Raw genomic sequence first — 7,866 nt, 5'->3', positions numbered from 1 at the left:
AGTAGATCTACAACCAGTCCTTGAACTTAACCACTGTTGCAATGTCCCTGCAGTCACATGATCACAATTTGAGTGCTTGGCAACTGGCATGCATTTACAACAGTCGCAGTGTCTTGCAGTCATGTGATTGCCATTTGCGATCTTCACAGCTGGCTTCTGACAAGCAGAGTCAATGGGGAAGCCAGCAGGAAGTTGTAAGTCGTGTGATCTGGTGCTTAACCACGGGCAATTCGCTTAATGACTCCAGTGGAACTGACGTAAGTTGGGTGCTGCTACATATTTCCCTTAACGACCGGGTCACTTAGCAATGTTGGTGGTCCCAATTGCAGTTGTTAAGTGAGGACTACCTGTAAAGTCCTTCGTGGTAAAGGGTCAGGTTATTTGAGGGACTGCCTATCTCCCATGGTTTTTGCCTACCCAGAAAGACAGAGCAGAGTTGGTATGTGTCAGGTTCCCTCGATCAAACAATGCCATCCATCAGGACCCAGGAAGAGTGCCTTCTCTCTCATGGCACCTGCTCTCTGGTTCACACCCTGATGTTTCAGACATTTTTAAAAATTTGGCTGTTCTCCTAGGCCTGGGGGTAGGATGCTTGTGGAGTCCCTGTTTTATGCTAGAGGAAGTGTATCTGGATACAGGATTTTATGTTTATTGTTTTCTTGTGCTGATCCTATACTGACTTTTTCCAGAAAAGAATTGGAACAATTAGAACAAACTGAGGTAACAACAGAACATTTTAAAACTACACATTAACAAATCACCAAGTCCTGACGGCACCCATCAGCACTAATATTTGCTCTGGGCAATTTGGTAGTGTAATCAAAGAACAATTAAGCCCATAAGAAAAGCAGTATGGATTCTGCAAAGGTAAGTCCTATCTCCCCAACCTTCCAGAGGTTTTAAAAATGTCAACAGGTGTGTGATTGAAGGTGGTCCTGTTGCCATTATAAATCTGGTATGCTAAATGTTAATGGCATTATGTCACTGTTTTCTTCTAATTCCATAGTATTCGTGCTTTGTATCAGACCCCTATCACCATTTACAATTAAATCTCAGGTTGCCTTCTCTACGGTTGGTTCCAGGACTAGCTGTCCTAGGCACAGTTATTTAGATTATCAAGAATGTCTGGTTCAAAGGCTTTGGAGAACTTGAGAAAGTACTCCCAAAGTTAACAGGGTGATCACATTTCCAGAGGATTAAACTTCAATTAGTATTTTTATTGTGTGTTCCAATGAGTGCATTGATATATGGCCTTGCTGATGAACGGAATGGATTGTAGACTTCTCCAGCAGCTGATATGAAAAGCAGAATGAGATTGCAAAAAATAATGGAATGTGAACGTTGATAAAGCACATTGCTGAACACTAAAAAGATTTGAAGACACTTCAGAATGGAAATCAATCATTGCCAGAAAATGACTGAGGGTGCTTTAATCCACTGTTTAAACCAGCCTTTCTCAACCTTGCTGAGTTAAAGATGTGTGGACTTCAACTCCCAGAATTCCTCAGCTAGCATGCTACCTGAATGAACAAAGGCTTGGCTGGGGAATTCTGGGAGCTGAAGTCCACCCACCTTAAACTCAGCAAGGTTGAGAAACACTGGTTTAAACGCTGATATTTAAGCCATGCAGTTCTGGCTGGGAGTTGAAGGCCACATATCTTGAAGTCGCCAAGATTGAGAAACGATTCGAGTCGCGTTTCTTAAGGGAGGGAAGAGAGACCCAGGGCACGCCGCGATTGGCTACAGGAGAGGATGTGACGTCAAGAGGCGGAGAAAGCAAACCGCAAGGGTAGGTAGTGGGTGAAGCGGGGAGCAAGTTCTCTGCGTCGAGCGGGGTTGGCGTGGTGACTCCTTCCCTCGCCCGCTAAAAGGGCAATCGTCCGTTTGGACGCAGAGATGAAGAGTGAGTACCTCAAGACGCAGCAGGCCGTTGTGTGGTCGCGTCGGTTCTCTCTACTGTACGCGTTCGGAGTATGGACGATCATTGGCTTTTTCGCTATGCGGTCGATGCGTTTCAGGGAGATACCACCGAAGGAGGAGGAGAAGGGCGGGCAGTCGCCGCCGCCGCCGCCACTCGGTATATCCTGAACGCCGTGTAGCTCTTTGGCCCTGGGGAGGCCGAGTTTCTCGCGTCGGCTTCTCCCCTCGGAAGGTCTTCTGGGGTTGAGTTCCCTCCTTGGCTAAGCCACTGTTTGTTTAAACACGGTGGACTGAATAGGTTGCGGTAGTAACAGGGTTCTAGACTAGTCTGTGGTTCCCAAACTGCGGTGGTTAAACTCATGTCACACGAAGGCCAAGCGAAGTCACCTACGTGTGGCTTAGGGCGATGGGCGTTCCTATTCAGAGAAGATTTTGGAAGATTACACTCAACGTGAGCCTTTTCTTCTGTTAGGAAGCAGCTTCTTTTTTAAAACAGAAGTGAAATAGAGTGTTTTTCTCGGAGCATTGAGTGCCCTCCAACATAGTGTGCTAAGCCATAACTGGTGTTAACTAGCGTTATTTGAATAAGCCGTAATAACTGGCCTTAGACAATGTCAAACGGCAAGGAACAGTGTACAAAGGATGATGATGTACAAGGAAGTATTGTAGTTTGTGAAGCCGGTTACAAATATGTCAACTCTGCTATTATGAGTTAGCTTTAGACATAAAGGTATGGGGGAAGGGGAGAGCGAATCTGGAAAAATTAGGAGAAATGTATATTTTCCTAAGGGCTTTTGCTTTTTTCCAGAAAATTGAAACATTTCAGAAAGAGTAAAAACTAAAATGAAAATTTATTTTAGAATAATAGATCAACAAGACGAGGTGATCAGATTTGTCTCAGTCTGAAAAAACTTAATGAGTTCTTCTCAGAAGCAGAAAGGGCTGATAGTGATAGCTGAAAAAATGAGATTGAATACAGTAGACAGTGCCTGAAGAGAACTTATGCAAGGAGACTGCTTCTTTTTTCTTGTTTCCTGAAAATGCAAATATGTGGAAGTCTCAGACACACAATTTTTCTATTATGTTGATAGTTTCTTCTGTTTTAGACCAAAAGACTAAAAAACTATTATTTTTGACCAATTTTTCAAACTGACACTATTAAGGATGTTAAGTTTTTTAATCTCTGCAGTTTACAGTTTTGGTGTTGACAAATTTAAAAAGCATTGGGGCAAATTAGTAAACCTAATTATCTCAGTGAATTATATGTCTACATTTAATTCGCTAAGCACAATAATTTTAAGTAAGCCAAGGTATACATAAGACAATTTTTTTGTCATAAGAATACCAAAGTCAACTTGAGTAAGGGGTGTTAAGGGAATTAATATATTTTATTATGTATTTAAATTTTTCCCAACATTTCTTATTTTTTCTTGGAAAAAATGTTTAATAAATAAAAATCGCTAATTCCGAATTCTAGTTTATATCTCATTGGCTCAAAATATGCTGATATGCAAACTTGCATGCTGTAATTTTAGATTAAGCATTTTCAAGAAATATACTGAATAATTGATTTTTGTACATTCTGAATAATGTGACTTTTTTGTATTAAGATAATGCACAATTACCTTGATGCAGAATGTGATATAGATGAAGTTAAGACTTTGAAACTTCATTTGTCTTATAAAAATAGAATGTATTTACTCTTGTATAATCTGATGTCCTATAATTCTTACTTATCTTTATCCATTTAGATAACCACTAGGAATATTCCAGAAGTGTTTCATAGGAGCAGAAGATCAAGACAGAAACTGGATTCATGTTAACAGCAACAACTAGTTCTTCAGATTTTGTGCCATATTCTTCTAGTTTGTATAATCAAGTGCTGTCGCTTTTTTATGACAATGCTGGGAAAGAAAAGTAAATTATGTTGAAAAAAGGAGTATTACAGTGTCTATAACTTTCATTAAAGAATTGTATGAGATCCAGCTTTAACAGTAATTGGAAAGTTCCATGTTCTGTCAGCCTATTATGAATCTGTAATACTACTTTACCATCATGGATTTGAATATATTGAATATAATTTTTTATATTTTTCTTTTATGTATAGTTTATTTTTAATACCTTTTCCTGAAATTCTGCTAGCGTGTGCCTGAAATGACAGAGAAGATAAATGTGATTGATTCCTTATTTCCTCTTCGGGAATCCATCCATAAACATTTTTCCCATAGAGAAAATAATTGTTTTGAAGAAGAGAGAACTTCTCTAGCACTTACCTCTGATGTTGGAGTTGGAGGAAAGGTGTTTGATAGTTTCTGAGTGCGGTGGAAGCAACTTTTGTTCCTACAGGTCTGGTTCCCAGATACAATTCAGTCTAGCTTCTACACACTTCTGGTTTCACAACAAGAAATACATTTAACTTTTTTAAACAAGAGTTTATAAAGGCATATATTTTGGACTGTTTTTTAAAAATCTATGGTGGCATATTCCTTACTGTAAGATGAGTTTAGCCTGTCATCCTCACCCCTACCTATTTCATTTTTCCACATACCTGTAAGGTAGTGGAACAATTTTAAAAAAGATGCTGTAGCTTTGTGTTTTCTCTGGGTCTGAATAACACAAGGTATAGATCAACAATGCTGAGTACAAAGTGTAGTTAAGGTACTCTGTCTTAATATTTTGCCCAAGGTTGTCTTTAAATTAACTGGTTTAATATGCTGTGTATACACCATGCATTTTGCTTGTTACTAACAGAAGAGTTGTGCAGTGGTGTGAGGACTGATATAGAAAAGAATTAAGCATAAGAAAAAGCTGAAGCAAACACATCTGTAAAGGGTCTGCCAAATCATGATATATTTATGAGCTGTGTTGCCACTTTATACCTGTGAGCATTTACTTGATTATTTGATGGAAGCTGGCATTTTTAGAAATTACAGTAGATCAACCTCAAGTTGAAGATATTTAGTGTATTTTTGGTTTTAAACAATGTTTTGTTTTAAACAATGATACAAGCAAAATGGAAAAGTGAAATTGATTTTCCAGTGTTGTATAATGATTAATAAACAATATGATCTTAAAACAGTATAAAGCTATTATGTTACAACATTGGAAAAAAAGGACAAAAAGATTGGGAACCTGTAGACAAGACAACTTCAAAAAAACTATATTGCTTCCAACTCTTCATGTGGAGGAAAGACTAGTTCAGTGGCAGACAAATGGTACAAAATACAGCAGTACAAGCCCAAACCATGAATGAGCTTCAACCCCCAAACTGCATCTCCAACATCAAATCGTTCATGAGCTATCTTTACTGAACTTTCCCTGTGGAGCCTAATGGCCTCAAAGCAGTTTTTTCTGTCATATTAACTACAGTTCATGATTTTTAAAACTCTTATTACTGGTTTGCAAAAAACAAAACAGACATTGAAGCTTGTTTTTCCTAAGGTCACACAAATAATCCTACAAAGTCCTACAAATATAATAAATCTGCCAGGTTAGGACTGGTCCACAGTTTCTTAAAGCAATTAATGCTTTCTTGAGTAAAGGAGTATTTTGTATGTTTATGTTTTATTAGATATGTTTATATAACCTTTATATATTAAGAATATTTTATATTCTCAAGGAAGACAGCTATTTGACCTTTATTGAAAAAGCCTTCCCTGGATCCAAAAGAACTTTGTTTCAAATCTTCCATACTTGAATAAAGAGATAAGAAAAAGTGGTGATCTTGTAGCTCCAGATATATCTGGATGAAACTGAATATCTCGACCAGTTACAATTAGAGTTTTGCCCAGGATATAGTGCTGCCTGCATCCACTTTACCTTGATAATCTATGCAAGAAATTAGATGTGAGATCTCCTAATTCTCTTGGATTTTTCATTGGCTTTTAATGCCACTGATAATGGTATGCTCTGAGACCATATGGTGTGGGTGTGCAAGCAATACTTTGCACTGGTTCTGTTCCTTTTTTGCTGGGTATGCCCAGAAGATGGTGTTAGTGTGGATTATTGTTTGACATCCAGATCATTGGCCTATGATGTCACATGGGTTTTATCTTCCTTCTTTTGCAATTTAACATCTACGTGAAACTACTAGATGAGATCATTTGGAGCATTGGAGTGGGTTGCCATCAGTGTGCTGGAGACACCCTCCTTACTTTGTAACTCCAAGGAAGTTGTAGTTTGGAAGATCGGTTAAGGTCAGTCATGGGCTAAATGAGGAATAACAAGCTGAAACTAAATCAAGACAAGCCCAAGGTGCTGCTGGTAAGGAGGAAGCCCAGGTAAAGCCTGTCTGAATGGGATGGACTGTCCCAGAAGTAGCAGGTCCATGGTTTGGGAGTGTTCCTTAATCTCCAGGTATCACTAAACTTTGAGGTGATAGATTGGCAAGCAGCAATCCTTTCTGAGCTGACTGGGTTTAATGACAGTTATCCACACTTTGGTTATATTGTATCTTCACTGGTATAACCCACTTTATGCAGGACTGCCCTTAAAAAGGGTCTGGAAATTGCAACTGCACAAAATGTGGTAGCTACCCTTCTAACCAATGCAAGATATGGGGATCACAGGGTGCCTGTAATAAAAGGTTTCTACTGGCTTCCAGTTGGTTGCTGAGCATCCTTTAACGGGCTGTTGTTGATCTTCAAAGCATTAAACAGCTTAGGGTCTCAAGGACTTCCATCTTCTGCCTAGATACTTAGGTAGATCATTTTGAAGACACGCACACTGGCATCCATGAAAGGGCTCTCTCTTGTCTGGCTTCCAGGGTATGGAAGGCTCTCCCTAAACAGGTGTGTTTGGGGCCCCCGTTCACCGAGTGTTTAGGAAATGGCAAAAATCCGTCTCTTCCACTCAGCTTTTAATTGGAAACAAAATTGACTTTAAGGATGTTGATTTTAATTACACTTCTGATTTTAAGAGCATTGTTGTAAAGTATTTTGAATTATAAACTGCCTTAAATGGTGCGGAGACAGAACGATGGGATAATTAGCAAATAATAATGGATTTCATCTAATTCCTGGTTTTACCAGGTATTCTTAAGCCATGATTATTCCCCAACTTTAATTATGGGTGACAGTATGGAAACACTATTACTCAGTATTTTCCATGTATATATTGCTGCATTCTGGGCCAATATTGAAATGGATCCCCAAATAAAAAAGGATTAATATTTGTCAAGTTTTTATGGAGTTAATAAGTCTCAAGGTCTGACCAGAGGCAACTGAATTCTGAAATTCTACATTCTCACTTGGAATAGGAGTCCCGTGATACCCGATTTTATGGCCCTCTAATGAAGAAGTGCAGAAGCTCTTCGGATTCCGATACTCCGAAAGTGGGAGTTATATATCCACGTCCTTGTATTATTTTGTGCCCTTATATAGCTATTCATCTTTCTATCTATCACTGTTCTTGCGGTGAAGAGGATAGGAATGGGTGCGATTGTTCCACATTTTTTCCTGCGGGCCGTCAGCTATTAAAGACAGGCGTCTCTGCGCGGGACGAGAAAACAGCTCTTCCCTGCCAGTCCTTCTCGGGGAGTCGTAGCTTAGTTTCCGCGGAGCGATCCCTGCTGTTTCTCGCACGCCCTGGAGAGTTCGCTGATTTCCTTCTGATTCTGGCCTAGTGTAGAGTAACCTTTGGAAACATTACAGAAATCAGAAGAATTCACACCATTGTGTGAACCACAAGCTTCAGGCGAAAAAGAATCGAGATCTTCCCTTAGAGATAGCGGAGTTTTCAAGCATTTCGGTACGGATGGAATTGATGCCGGCGGGTGAGCTGCAGAAAGAAAGAGGGCCTTTCTTCAGCTGAGAATTACTTGGAAGAGAAAGTGCAATTTGTGTGACTCGTGCAAACTTTTAAAAATTACCCTGCCAGTTCTAGTATTGATGCAACAGAAAGCCGGGAATTAAAAAAAACTGGAGCTCCGGTCTTTCTTGCTACATG

Source organism: Python bivittatus, unplaced genomic scaffold, assembly GCF_059951505.1.
Source record: "Python bivittatus isolate LINGU-HERP-01145 unplaced genomic scaffold, Pbiv_v1 ctg000960_np1212, whole genome shotgun sequence".
In the NCBI taxonomy this organism is placed as follows: Eukaryota; Metazoa; Chordata; class Lepidosauria; order Squamata; family Pythonidae; genus Python; species Python bivittatus.
Note: the sequence above shows the minus strand (reverse complement) of the source record.